The sequence below is a fragment of the Canis lupus genome, chromosome 24 (genome assembly GCF_011100685.1).
Source record: "Canis lupus familiaris isolate Mischka breed German Shepherd chromosome 24, alternate assembly UU_Cfam_GSD_1.0, whole genome shotgun sequence".
NCBI classification, from domain to species: domain Eukaryota; kingdom Metazoa; phylum Chordata; class Mammalia; order Carnivora; family Canidae; genus Canis; species Canis lupus.
Genome location: NC_049245.1, coordinates 27,502,081 through 27,517,305, shown reverse-complemented (window position 1 = coordinate 27,517,305; position 15,225 = coordinate 27,502,081). Strand labels below are relative to the sequence as shown.

Sequence of the window (15,225 nt, the reverse complement as noted above, 5' to 3'; positions counted from 1 at the left end):
TAAGTTTGTCAAGTCTTCTGACATCAAAGTTTTAATTTTCCTTAAATACTACCTATGTCATCTCTCCTAGTGAACAGAATGAACTAACAGCCAATTCCATCTACTAGCATTTACTAAGTACCAACAAGGCAGTAACATTTAGTAAATGACAACTAAACACTATTTTGGACAATGAGGTGGGGACCATACGCAAAGGCCTAAGGGCAATTAAAGGTTTCTACCACAGAACTGACTCTATCTGATTACAATAAAATCAGATATAAAAAAAAAAAATCAACCAATGTTATTTACATATAATCCTACATAGTGCCCTGCCAATATAAGAATTCAGTGTCTGTCCAACTGCTGGATGGATAAATTAATGAACCTAACTAGAGTATTTCTAAGCAAAAAGAAAAAAACTCTATAGGCTAAGAACTGCCTTTTGCAAAAATGGAAATAGAGAAGAATCTGTTTGTAGCATGAAATCTATGACACAGAAGGGACTCAAATATGCCAATCAGTAAGACCTGTGTGCGTCTTTATCAAAACACTGGGAAGGACAGAGATAAAGAAAACACAGTTTGAGTTACTCATAATCTAGTAGAGGAGACCGAAATGCAACACAGAAGAAGAACTGGCATATTCCATCCTGATAATGCTAAAGAGCATAGAAGAATGACCCAAGGCGGTGGGGTGTCACAGACAGAGGCATCCCGAAGGGCATGTTGGGAGTTAGGCAGCCAGAGACTGAAGAAAAAGCTCTATGCACCTGTGTGAGAAAGGGCAAAAGTGTATGCATACGGGTGGAACGGGGACAGAGCTGGAGGACAGCACAGGCAGAAAAACAGCATACGCAGAGATGACCCAGAAGTCCAAGACACTAGACCCATGAGTATCGTGAATCCAGGAAAACTGAGAACTAACAGTTTTGCATGAGACGTATACACTGTAAGGGGGCACAGCAACTCAGAAATCCTGCGGGAAAGTTACTTTCCATCCCCAAGTGGCTTTCCCAAGGTGGAGTCGTCACTGACGCCTAAACCTCAAAGACAAGCGATCTCGGCGAGTGGCATCCGCATTGTTAACGGACTCCCAGATGATTCCCCTAGACATTTAAACTGGAGACACGCTGAAACGTCTTCTGAGGTCTCAGCAGTTCCCAAAGTTTGCTACACCCTGGAACCGCACGGGGCTCCCTAAGAGACACGGAGTCTGTCTGCCCCCACTTCCCCCCCAAAACACTCGGACTGAATCCGTCTGGATGTGCTACCCAAGCTTCGGGAATCTTTAAAAGCTGCCCCCCCCCCCCCCCCCGACTAACGTGCAGCAAAGTTGGGAGCGCCGCTGACCTCATTAAGAACTTGAATCCCGGAGTCAGGCCGCCTGGGTCCAAATTACCAGCTACGTGACCTTGGGCAAGTAAGCCACGAAACCCTTCGGAGCCTCGGCGGCCTCGTCAATAAAATGGGGATAACGATCCTACCTTACAGGCTTGCTGTGAAGTGAGACGTGGTGGACGTAAGGGCCTGGCACGACGCCTGGCGCACAGCGAGCGCTGAACGAGGCTGGCTGCTTAGGGTCCTTATTACTCTCCTCGTCCGACTGTCACTGTGCCGCGGGCAGCAGCGTCCCCACAGGGCGGCGGCAACTCCAGCAAACCCTTCTGCTGGACCAAATTCCTCGCCGGAGTTGTCTAGCTCCGCTCCAGACCCGCCCCCTCCCCCGGGGGGCCGGGAGGGCGCATCGCCCCGCCCGGGTAGCTCCGAAGGGTCAGACCGGGTCGCTCCCGCGACAGAAGCCGCCGACACCCCCCCGCCCCCCGCCCCGCGGAGTCAGGGCCAGGCTCCGCCGGACCCCGCGGGGCCCCCCGACGAAGGCAGGGACGCGCTCCGAAGGCAGGGCCCTTGCGGCGCCCGGGCCGGACGCACAGATTGGGCCGCTGCGGGACCGCCCGGAGGGGAGGAGAGGGGAGGGCCGCCCGCTTACCTGAGGCGACGGGCGGGGCCCGCATCGCTGGGGCGGGCGCCGCCGCCGGCCGCGCTCGGCCTTCCGCCTCACGCCACCCGCGCCATAGTGCCGGCGCTCTCGCTGCCCCGGCCGGCTGTCCTCAGGCGGTCGGTCCGGCCACCCGTCAGCGACTCTCCGAGGGCGCCCGGGGACGACGAAGGCCGGTCGGGCCGGCCGGCTGGGCTCTGCTCCGGCAACTTCCGACTGCCAGGGGCGGCAGCGTCAAATAACTCCCGGAACCGAGGGGACCACGGCGCGTGCGCGTCGCGCCTGATCAGAGACTTCTGCGGGTCCGAAGCCGCGGCGTCAAATAACTCCCGAGATACGGCGCCGGAAGCTGCGCGTGCGCAGCTTTCCCAGGTGGCCGCGCGGGGCATAGTCCCTCCTTCCTTTCCGGATCAAGTGGAGTGGGAGGGGCGAAGCGCGGGATGCGCCTGCCTCGTCTCCATACAGCCCGGGGGTGTTGCACCTGTGTGCCTGTGGATCAACCCGGACTCCGCGTGTTTCCCTGCGGACGGAGTCAAGGGCTCCTCGGCAAGATTCTGGCTCCAGGTTCTGGGAGTTTCTCACATTCCCACCATTACAGAGCACCCTTTTCTTTGAAATGTTGCCCTTTACTTAACCACCCTATGATTACCTGGGCGTCGTATCAACTATAAGAAATACTCGATTCGAGGCCAGGAGCAGATTACAAAGATGAATCAGAGATCAAATTCAGAGACTCTGGTTAAGGAACTGAGAAGACATTAATAATAATAATAATAATAATAATAATAATAATAGCAGGAGATACCGGTTTGCCATAAAAGAGGAGGGAGGCCATGGCCTTCAGACTGTCCTTGATATTCAGAGAAGACGGGGTCAGGGTGTTGGGTAGTGCTGAAGGTATAGTTGTCCGAAAAAAGCCGAAGAGAGCAGAGAAAACGCTGACTCCTTATCTTCAGGTAGACGAGACTGATTTTCTCATAAAAAGGATAGAGAAGAGTATCTCAAGACCTCACCCCACCCCCAGGAGAGTTGCTAGAGGGAAGGGGAACAAGGGGCAAGAATGTTCCAGAACAGGAGCGCCTGAATGGCTCAGTGGTTGAGCGTCTGCCTTCGGCTCGGGGCCTGATTCTGGGGTCCTGGGATTAAGCCCCCAACTGGCTCCCGGCAAGGAGCCTGCCTCTTCCTCTGCCTAAGTCTGTGTCTCTCATGAATGAATGAATAAATAAATTTTTAAAAACTTAAAAAAAAAAAAAAAGAATGTTCCAGGACAGGAATGGGGCTGTATATCCAGGACACTTTGTGGATCAAAGCCATGCGTATCAGTTAAACAAAGTGCGACAAACACTATAAGAGGTTCACTCAGTATCTATTCCAACCACTTATCCCTCGCCTTTCAGAACTAGAGACTAAAAAGCAAAGTATATAGTTTCCAACCTCCCTTACAACTAGGAGTAGCAACCAAATGAAGTTCTGGCCAATAAGATACAGGCAGAAGTCCTAAGGGAGAGCCTCCCTCCTGGAATAAAAAGGAAGCTTTTGGAGACCTTTACTTCCCATTCTCTTTCTTCATTTATGGAATTCAGGCACAATACCTGGAGGTGCCACAGTCATCTTGAGACCATGAGGAGGACTGTGCTAAGGAAAGTGGAACAGAAAGACAAACCTGGTTCTTTAGGACATACTCAAGCAGCTGCACAAACCTTGAGCTGCCTTCCTGTTTTATGAGAGGGGGGACAATCTTATTTAGAACACAGTTTGTTGAGTTATGTGTTACTTACTTTCTTTTCTTTATATGTTACTTTCAACCAGACTCATTTCTAACATAATAAATACTGAATACCTATAATGCTTTAGACTGGTAAGGGGCTGATAATGAAGGTGACAAATTGGAACAGATTATGGGAATTGGGAAAGTGATAGACTAGGAAGGACTAGGAAGGTCAGGACTAGGAAGCTGTCTGAAAGCTCCTGGTAAGATAATGAAAATATGTCTGTCTCCCACCTGGTGACTTCAATTCATTCCTAAAAATTCTGACTCTAAGTGAAAGCTGTTAAATGAAAGAATATATTTCCATTAATTTTAATGGAAAAACAAAACAAAAAACATGTTCAATTCCAACCCAAGACACCTAAGTATTTTTACAGAAAAATATATCTATGGAATAAAGCAAACAACGATTATATAAGCAACAAATAATTTTAAGTGAAGAGCATGGCTTTTACATAAAATCCAAAGTGTAAGGACTATTGTACTGGTCAGGAAGATAAGATTTAACATTCAGTGGGAGTTGGTGGAGAAAAGATGCAAGAGAGTCATTCTTTATTTTTTAAGTAGGCTCCATACCCAATGTGGGGCTTGCACTTATGATCCTGAGATCAAGAGTTGGAGGCTCTACTGACTGGGTCAACCAGGTGACCCAAGAGTCATTCTTTAAAGGTAATACATTTCTGCACCTTTTTCTTTACCATTTTTTAAAATTTTTGAAGGCTTCTCTTAAACTAGCATGAGGATAAAGTTATAACCTGCACACACACACACACATACACACACACACACCCGAGGGAGGGAGAGGACTAAACATGACACCTTGAACATGTGAGGAAAGTGTCCACACAAAACAGACTGAGGAAACATGAAATGCCATACAGAGGGAAACCTTATGGTTTTTCCAAATACAGTGCCTAATTCAAACATGTTCCACATCATAATTTCTAACTAGAAGAGAAGATTAAATTTGGGGAGTGTCTTTATCTGAAACTGTTATGTCAAAATATCACCTTGTATTATGTACCCATTTGCTGTGTATTAAAAGGTATTGCATTCAAAAAAGGAAAACTGGAATTATATTAACCTTTTTTGGCAGACTTTTCCCCCCAAAGTTGATCACATAGATAGATACACATACACACATATACATATACACAAATATACACAAAACCCATCCTACAGGTCTTACAATGTAACAAACATTCTTCTCACTGGCAAAGGGGATCCATGCTCCCTCCCCTTGAGTCTGGTTGTGACTGTCCTGGCCAATGTGGCAGAAGGAATACTATGTAGCTTTTGGGACTAGGTCATAAAGAGGATACAGCTTCCACTTAGCTTACCGCCTTTTGCAATATTCATCCTGGAACCCAGTCACCATGTTGGGAGGAAGCCCAGGCCATATGAAGAGACCATGCGGAGGTTTTCCCTCAGAGAGCATGAGCTAATGTTTCAGCTGGCAACATTAAGTGGCCAGATAGGTGAGCAAGGAAGCCTTCAGATGATTCCAGTCCCCAGACTTCATGCCAACCTACCTGATACCAAGCAGAGCAGAGACAACGTACTCATTTTGAGCCCAGCCAAAAGAGCAGATTATGAGCAAAATAATTTTATTGTTTTAAACCACTAAGTTTTGGGGTATATTGTATGCATTCATAGTAATTAAAACACTTTCAAGAGCCATAATTGAGAAAAGTTGTTAAAAGAGGTAGGAGAGGTATGTCATCTGTAGCCAATTTTTTTTTCTTTTCCTTCTTTTTCAAAATATACAGAACTAGTTTGGGGTAGATAATGGTTGGGAAGACCAACTTCTATTTCTCTTGAACTTAATATGGTACTGGCACAGTGTAGGTACTCAGTAAACATTTGTTAGGTGGATGTGGGGGTGGTGGATGGAAAATTCATTGGCTTGGCATCTAACCACTTTCTTGCATCTAGCCACTTTCTTGCTCTACTGTTAAGTTTTAATGAGTAATATCCAGTGGCCAGTGGTACTGCCATCATTAGACCTAGGTAAGAGGTTCCCTGCCCCAGACTATCTGCCTCGAGGAGTGCTGCACTAAAGTGCACTAAATAAGATCAATATTCCTTAAACTTTTCCAAGTGTCCCTCCAAGGTCAACACTGTGACCTTGGTATGGTGCCTCAAATCAGACCAGGCCCCATATGGAGCCTGTTAGCTGGAAATTTCAACCTTGAAGTTTTATAAACCTCACTCCAGTGGATGAGACTAGCCAGAGCCAAAAGTGCCATCCAGGCAGGGTGATGCACCCCCAGTCCAAGTCCATTCCCTATGCATCTCATTCTTTATTTCTTCTCTTTGAAGAGCCCTTCAGCTTCTGTCTTACCACCGTGCCTCCCCCCACCCCCAATCACTTGTTTGTAAGGTTGACCAGACACCTTGAAGAGCTCCAGGACTTACATATATGGAATCATTCTGGAGTCTCATGACCAGTTCTGGTTCCAGGAGGACAGCCTGGCAAGGAACTCACTCTTGCTGGCTGGTGCAGAATTTCTTTCACCAGCTTGTATGAGATTAGGCTGCCAAAATAGTGTTGGCATGCTGATTTTGGTGATTTTCACTCACACTGAAGCCACGGTGAATTTAGGACTCTGAGCTACCAACAGTGCACTGTAGATGCTTGGGCTTGAGTTGCATGATGTGGGCCCAAATGTAGGTTCACACCTCTGTGTTCAGATCATGATACTGCCCTGACCTACTGCAGCCAGGACTATAGGGCAGGTGGCAGTAGGGATCCTGTACTCTGTGTACTCTGCAGTCCCTTCCTCAGCTGGCCCCCAGGGTGGTCACCTCACCCCCTTTGGCACGAGTTGCTGTGCCCTTCTCCTCTGATAACTCTTGAATTTTTGCTCTGCAATAGCAGTATGGTGTTCCCATTAATGTACTTTCTTGCCTGTGATGGACGTGATGGTATGTGCTCTCATCGCTTTAAGCCATGTAGACAAGGGTAGATGTAGCTTGTATGAATGGGATTGCTCTTCTTGCAGACCCCTTCCCTGTGCTCCCTGCTGCTGGTGGTAGAAGGGGAGTGTGTCAGCACTGAAAGCAATCACATTGTAGGAACACAGTGACTATTGCTTAAGGAGCTCAAGACATGACTGGAATATGTGTCATTCATGTTTATGAAACAATATTCCAAAAGGTAAATTTAACATGACCAGAAAATAAATTATCATTCACATTTTCCTACAGATTCCAGGTAAGATTTGTATTTATAGTTCTCATCAATGAGGCACAGTAAAAATCTCTGAGTCCTTGGAAGCCAGTAGATGGAGACCACCACTCATGGATGATGTAGTGTCATGGGTAATAATATACCAAGCATTAAATAAATGTATTAGAAGACTACAAAGTTAGGTCATATTGCTTCAGTGCTAACAGGTTTCAAATAGCATACCTTTTCTGGCAGTGGGAAATATGAAATTAAGCAATAATGGCACATTTTACCGTAAAAAAGAAATAGGAAGGGATGGTTCTTGGACTTGAACTGGAAGAGATGGTGCCTGGATACTACCAAGAATCTTCATGTGCCCTGATAGGACAATAAATACAGCCCCAACACCTCCTCCCTACCCATTATTCTAAATCACCACCAATGAATCACTATATTCCACGTGGGCCCATGGATTTTATAAAATATCTTTTCTTAAGATTTTATTTATTTGACAGAGAGAGAGTACAAGCAGGGGGAGTGGCAGGTAGAGGCAGAGGGAGAAGCAGGCTTCCCCTGAGCAGGGAGCCCGATACAGGGCTCAATCCCAGGACCTGGGGATCATGACCTGAGCTGAAGGCAGACGATTAACTGACTGAGCTACCCAGGTGCCCCTGTGATATATCTTTAAGCAACTTGCTTATATAGACAGGAGCTATGCAAAAAACATTTGCTCAAGGCCTTGCACATATTAGGCCTGCCTTGGCCCTCCTCCCCTAGTAGCCCCCCCAAGTCCCTGGGCTCACTTCCTCCTCTTCTCACTCTTGAGAGCATCATTTTCAAGGCAATCTTAATTGCCAATCTGGGCCTCACTGGAGTAGCTGCTTGTGCCCCAGAACATCCCCTCTCGTCAAAAGCCCAAATTATACATATACTCCTTCCTGCTTGGAGGGAGTATGCCTCCTCTTTTATTTTTAAGACCAGGAAATAAATTTTGCGGCCAAATAAGGGTGAGCCACTGAGGCTGGACTGTTGTCTGAAAGCCGTGAGCAAGAGCCATCACAATTTGTTTATTTTGAAAACTTGACATGCTGCCTATTTGCTGGAATCTGGTTAGGTGGGCAAGTGTCATACAGGGGAAAGTCAGCCTGGATAAGCAAAATGCCCAGAGTGCCTCATGCAAGCCTTCCATGGAATACCTTGATAACTGGCCTTTTGGGGGCAAGTTAAGGAAAAAAATGGACTTTTCTCCAGGATGCATTGGTGACAGAAACCTGACGTATGCTTCCAAAAGAAATAATTTTTGGGAAACTTACAGAATCAGCTGAGGGGGAGGGCAGAGGTCAAGCTGGGCCAACACAACAAACACCAGGGACTGGGATTCCACCAAATTCCCTGTCTTGCATCTCTGCCTCTCTCTGTATGTGGACTTCTGATTTCACACTCAGTCACGTTTTGTTTTGTTTTGGTTTGGTTTGGTTTTTGTTTGTTTGTTTGTTTTTTGCATATGGTGAGATACTTATACTGGGTTTATCCCAGGGCACATCCCCATCCATCTTCCACCGAGCATAGGCAGGACCACCACATATAGTCGTGCACTGTACAATTCACAGGAGCCATTCACATCATAGTTTATTGTTGAGAAGCAGAGATGCTGGGGATGCTTGGCTGAGCCAATACCATAGAAAATGGAAAGAAAAGGAGGACAGGTTTTCCTAGCACACCCTTCTTTGGTGAAGAGTGGCCCTTGGTGAGCCCATTTCGAGGGAGTTCAAAGAATCCATCCTGACCCTTAACCACCTCCCTAATAAAGTTGGTTCCCTCACAGCTCTGAAGGAGTGCCAAAGACCAGAACACTGGGGAGTTCTGAACCCTCTTAATTCCTGTCTACAAGAGTCAAAACAGGTGAGTCTCCTGTGTGATGGATCACATTCTCCCTTACTGGTAGAAAATCCCAAAGAAATTATTCGAGATTATAAACTCCTTGTGTACTATTTTAGCTGCATTCCACAAGTTTTGATATATAGCATTTTCATTTCATTCAAGTCTGAGTATTCTCAAAAGCTTGTTTTAGTTTTATGTCTTTACATATTGTAGTCCATATGATGCTGATGCATTGGTATGTGAAATTTGCTCTGCAGCATACAACATGGTCAATATTTAGAAATGCTCCAAATGTGCTTGAGGAAAATATATACTCTCTCACCTTTGGGCAAAGATTTCTAAACATGTTTCCTAAAATATGTATTAAAATCAAGTTTAGGGGCAGCCCCGGTGGCGCAGCGGTTTGGTGCCGCCTGCAGCCTGGGGTGTGATCCTGGAGACCCAGGATCGAGTCCCACATTGGGCTCCCTGCGTGGAGCCTGTTTCTCCCTCTGTCTGTGTCTCTGCCCCTCTCTCTCTGTGTCTATGAATAAATAAATAAAATCTTTAAAAAAATCAAGTTTATATTCCAAACACCAGGATCTGAAAAAGGAGAAACAGTACCTTTACAATGAAGTCTGGCAGTCGCTCCTTAGCAAATGATCAAGGTTAACATCACTAGTGATAACTCATGTTGATATCATGTGCCCCTGACATGTGATGAGAGGGGAACTTCATCTCTGATATTCTTTACCCAAACCCATAACCCCATTCTAGTCATGAGAAAACAGCAAAGAAATGCAAATTGAGGGATACTCTACAAAATACTAACATTCTCCAGAACTGTCAAGGTCTAGAAAAACAAGGAAAGACCTGAGAATCTGTTCCAGCTTGGAGGAGATGAGGATACACCATGACAAAATGTAACATGGTGTTCTGGATTGGATCCTGGCACATAAAATGGGTGTTACAGGGGAAGTTGGTGAAATCCAAACTGAGTCTCGAGTTCAGTTAATGGTAATGTGCCAATATTAATTTCTTTATTGTGTCAAATATACTCCAGCTACATAATAGCCATGTGCTTCTTAGGGGCAGTGGGGTGAAGGGCATACAGGAAGTCTCTGTATTAGGTTTTTTACTTTTCCATAACTCTAAAATTATTCCAAAAGAAAAGATTTATTTTTAAAACTCAAGTCTGTTACTTGTGTCATTCAAATCTTCTAGTAAAAATAAAGTAAGGGGGAAAATAAAGGGAAGTGTCTGTCTCTACTACTCTAAAAACTACTTTGGAGCATTCAGCCCCAATGTCCCTAAGACAAGGAAACAAATACAAAACTTGACCATCCTCTTGATATGGTGCAGAAGAACCATCAATGAATAAGAGCGGAGGTCAATAGTTTAATAATGAATCAGGGTATCTGGTGTATCAGGTGTATTCATAAGTCTTCACTACATCCCTTTAAGTGAGATAACGAGGCCCAGAGAGGGTGACTCTTGTCACCCAAGTCACCCCAATAGGTTGAACTAGGTGCATGTGGCATGAAGCTAGCACTCTTACACTCACTCCTCAGCGCTGCATACCATCCATGCTGGCCCTCCTCCAGCTCCCCGCTAGGTCCCCCACACCGCTTGTGCACATGAACAACTCCTCTGTTGCTCAGTTAACTTCACTTGCTTGGGGAGACCTTCTCTGAATGCCTCCCAAGATCTCAGGTGTCCCCATTTAGTTCCACAGCAACTTTCATTTGTCCTCATTTGTTATAGTCTGTGATGATTTCTTCTTTTGTGGGTTACTCATTTATCACGACAGGGCTGTGAGCTTACAACTGCCTATGTTTACTGGTGTGTGTTCCCATTGCTTAATGCAGAAGCTGATGCTTAGTAGGTGCTCAGTAAACAAGTAGTAAGTATGAACAACCTCTGGACACACTCAGCTTAACCCAGGAGGTGGGGCTTGTGCTAGAGAAGCACTATGGAAGGCTCTGGATTATGATGCGAGGACTCCACTAGGCATACTTAATATATACTCGGCCTTACTCTGCCAGGATGTAGGATCCCCAGGAAAGATACAAGAGAACGGGGGACCTAGGTGAGAGCAGCTTCTTTAAGATTCTTCAAAATGCAGCAGCCTTCCTGTTAAGGAGTTGGCCTCAGAACACTCTTCTTGCATGGAATTAGCCTTGAACCCCTCACCACCTGGATCTTTGCTCTCCAGTAAGGTAGCCACCTGCCATATGTGGTTATTGAACATTCGAAATGTGCTTCATCTAAACCTAGATGTACTCTAAGCATAAGATATACACCAGATTTCAAAGACTTAGTTGGGGGAAAAGTGTAAAATATCTCATCAGTAATTTTGGTTACATATTGAAATGACAATATTTTCTGATATAGTGGGTTAAATAAAATATATTATTAAAATGTCATCCTCTTTTTATTTAAGTGGCTACTAGGAAAACTTTAAATTACCTTTGTGGGTGGCATTATGTTTCTATTGGATGGTGCTATTCTAGACCATAAGCTCCATGATACCCTCCTCTGCTTTGGTCGAAGCTGTATGCCCAGCTTACAGCAAGACTCAGCACATGGTGACTGTTCATAGACATGTAGGGTGTGGATTAATAAAACTTACTATCATATGTACTTGTGTGTGATCCTCTTGAAGGCAGAAACTTTCTTTTTCATCACTGTATCTCTATTCTTAGCACAGTGCCTGACAATTAATTTTTTGAATGGACAAGTGAAACTTCATTCTTCTGGCGCTCTGTTCTCCTACAGAAATGGCACAGTGGTGGTAAATGTAAGGTCTCTAATAAAAAAAAAGCAGCAATAATAAAGATCAACAAGAGTTGATATTTTGGGGTTGGCTGAAACATGCCTATTGTTTCTGTACATGTCAGATTTGCAAGTTCAATCCCAAAGACTGTCAATTCGGATGGGGAATATTTTAGAAGACTGGGAAATGGGCAATGTGAAACAGATGGGATAGAATAGTAACATACCCTAAATTTCTCGTTTTCCAGCACAAACAAGCATCTGACAACCTGATATGCTCATGCTATTTACGAAATCAGCCTGCAACATTTTTCACTACTTAATACAGCAGGCAATGGAAAACCAGCTGAGCCGCTCATTAGAAGACAGGTCCCTTCGTTTCTCTGAGCCTTGGTTTCCTCATTTATAAAATGAAGATAATGAAATCTACCTCACTGGGTTGTTGTGAAGATGGAATGAGGTAATTATATCTATAGGCTTACTTAGTACAGTACGTGGCATTTAATCAAAGTTCAATCAGTTGTGGTGATGATTAACACCAGTCCTACTAGGATATCTGCAAGTTAGCAGAGAAGAAAGTGTTGGTGGTGTCACATTAACAGATGAGTCTGTCATAATGACATATCTGTTTTCTTGTTAACCATCAATAAGCTAGATGTGCTCATCCAATAAAAACGGCTGACATTTATTGAGCACACAGTATGAGGCAGGTATTGTGTTAAGCATTTAACATGCATCACCCTATTTCATCCTTACTGTTGGGGATAGGTGCTGATGGTCAAATTACAGAGCCAGAAACTGAGGCTCAAGGAGGCAAAAGAACATGCTCAATGCCCCACAGTGATTAAGGGACACCATGAACATGCAATAGGTTCTAAATGATTTCACTAGGCTGCTTTCCAGGGCAGGTGTAGTTAGGTATCCTGGTGACATGGCAGTTGTAGTTAAGGGGACGGAGAGGCCTCTGTGAGCTATTCCTGGTACACATTGTCAAGACCATCACTGGTCTCCGTCCTCAACCTTGAATACTGACAGAGCTCCTTACATGGGTCTGTCACTGTATCCTTCAAGCTGTTAGGGGCAGAGGCTCATTTGGCTCCCTCTAGTAATGGCACAGTGGTGGTAAATGTAAGCTAATGAAAAAAAAAAAAAAAAGGAGGACGACAGGAGTTTTGGTTACTTGGCCATGCCTCCCAAAAATTCAGGGGGAACCAGACCTCAGGCCTTGTGGAACACAAATGTGGTTTGGAAATTGGAATATCATCCTCCCCCTAGAAAGGTTCTAGAAATGGTCCCTCATCTGCAATGGGAGCTCAGTGCTCTCTGTACCTTGGGATCCTGTGGTAACAGGGATTGAATCCCTCTGTCTCTTCCTGTTTCTGTTCTGCAACCAATTACTCCAGCTCCTAACATATTCACAACTCCCCAAGACAAAAACCTGGTCTTAGCCCTAGAGCAGGGTCACAGGTTAGGGCTGCCCTCAGGTGGCTGTGCTTCCCTAATTCACTGAGCTGTGGTTAGGGGGGCCGAGGGGGCTGCAGAGTTGGCAGATACAAAGCCTGCCCTCAAGACACACAGCCCAGTCTGACCAGCCAATCCCAACCTGATTGGGCCACCACCCTCCCCACACAGCAGCCATTTGTAATCAGGTACAGCAAGGCAGTGGCCTCATCAGCCTCTTGTCCCAATTCCCTGGGCCTGGTACCCCAGAGGAAAGCTTCCCACCATCCCATCCACACTGTAATGGAGGCAGCACAGGCTGCCATGAAAGCCCAGAGGTGAGAGGCCCTCCCTTGACTCCAATCACACCTGCCAGGTGAGGCCTTCCCTGTCCACTCAGTTTCAAATGCCACTCCCCCTCTTTAAGATTTTATTTTTTTAATTTTTATTTGTTTATGATAGTCACAGAGAGAGAGAGAGAGAGAGAGAGAGAGAGAGAGAGAGAGGCAAAGACACAGGCAGAGGGAGAAGCAGGCTCCATGCACCGGGAGCCCGACGTGGGATTCGATCCCGGGTCTCCAGGACCGCGCCCTGGGCCAAAGGCAGGCGCCAAACCCCTGCGCCACCCAGGGATCCCGCCACTCCCCCTCTTGCCCCAGACTTCCTGTCTCATTTCTCTGCTTCATTATTTTTTCCCTTAGCCCTTCTCTGGCATAATACACGTTATAGTGCTTTATTTATGGTCTGTCTCTGTCCTCTAAAATGTTAAGTACCATGAAGGCAGGGGTTTGCTCTTTTGCCTTCTTTTGTTGACCAGTTCCTAGGATTGTGCTGCACATAATTGACACTTGGTATGAATGAAAGGAAGGGCAGAGAGTCCAGTCTGGCTGGAGGTTTAGCCAAGAAAAGCTTCCTGAAAGAAGTGACACACGCTGAGTCAGGCCAGCCTCTGAAATGGGAACTGCATTCCAAGCATGTAGGCCAGAAAAAGGAGAGCACATTCAGGAACCTTCAGCAGTAGCATGGAGGGGGCCGATGTTGCTCATGGAGAGTGGCGCGTGGGTTGAGGATGGATAGGCAGACCGTGGGCAGTGAGGAGGGCCCCGCAGGTACCCCAGAGAGTGGGATTTCAATGCTAGCACTGAGGCTCAGATGGGGCGAGGGTGGCAGAGGGCAGGGGAAGGCAGACTGAAGAGGTTGGGCCAGGGGTGAGGATCATTTACAATCTGAAAGTCAACGAGTTATTGACTGAGAAGAACTGTGCTTTGAGTGCAGACCGTGTGCCAGGTGCTGCAGCAAGTACCTACCTCCCTGATATACACATCCCATCATTGTACGAGGTGTCACGCAGCAGATGACTGACACCTCTGCAACCTGATTAGTTGGGCTTACCGGGAAAGACATTTTGATGACACTGGCCAAGCTACAATCAGTGATCACACCTCTATAGCCCCACTCCTCTCCTTGGCCATTTCAGCAACCATGGCAATGTCACCTCCTCCTTTCTTCCCCAACATTCCATCGCTGCCCCTCCTACAGATCATGGATCAAATGGCAGCAGAGATGCCACAAGACTGAGGTGCAAGGCAGGAAGTAAATTAAGAATACTGTAAGAAACAGAATAAAGGGGAAGGGAACGTGGTGCACGGTGCTACCGAAGCTGGCAGGAAGCTGCCTGGCAATGAGGGGCTGGTCAGGGTGAAAGAAAAGACATCTATAAATGTCAAGTCAATAACCAAAACCTCACTGCAAAAGGATTTTGGCCAAGCTGGTGAAAATGTGTTCATTTTTCACAAGGGGTCTAGGGCCACGGTTGGAGACACTGGCCCAGAGGGTGGTGGGAGGGACCTTCAAGAGAGAGTAGGAGATATCAGGCCACTGCGTAAGAATTCAGGAAAGGGGCAAGGCAGAAATAAGGGCCCCTGCCGGAACTGGTGGGCAGAGTAGACGCTTCAGCCCCAAGAATGCCTCCTGTTTGACCAAGGCCATCAATGTACTGAACTCACAAAGGTAGGCCTGATCACCTGGCTTTGACTTCAGCCCTAATCAAGGTGATTTCAATTTCCATGCAAGGAATGGACAATCACCTTCTCCCTCACCTTTTCAAGAGTTCCTGTGTGGACCATATCTGAAAGACGAGAACCTGGCCTTTGCCTACTTTGGCCCCACAGTTCTCCAAAGAATAGGAGAACCCTGTCCATGCCATGCCCACCCCTACTCAGAATCATCTCCT

The 15,225-nt window shown here is 46.2% G+C and overlaps 1 protein-coding gene across 9 annotated transcripts in view; it reads right to left on the bottom strand.

Moving 5' to 3' along the window:
* RALGAPB (Ral GTPase activating protein non-catalytic subunit beta) overlaps positions 1 to 2,091 on the bottom strand; it is an 83,140-nt gene extending 81,049 nt beyond the window's left edge. For 3 of the 9 annotated variants that reach the window (XM_038572300.1, XM_038572304.1, XM_038572302.1), the window contains exon 1: positions 1,466 to 1,725. The gene's annotated coding sequence lies outside the window, so the exon portion shown is untranslated. Of the gene's footprint in view, positions 1 to 1,465; positions 1,726 to 1,968 lie in introns of those variants that run through there. The other 6 variants (XM_038572303.1, XM_038572305.1, XM_038572307.1 and 3 more) reach the window with 4 other exon arrangements.
* Between the last annotated feature and the right edge of the window lie 13,134 nt (positions 2,092 to 15,225).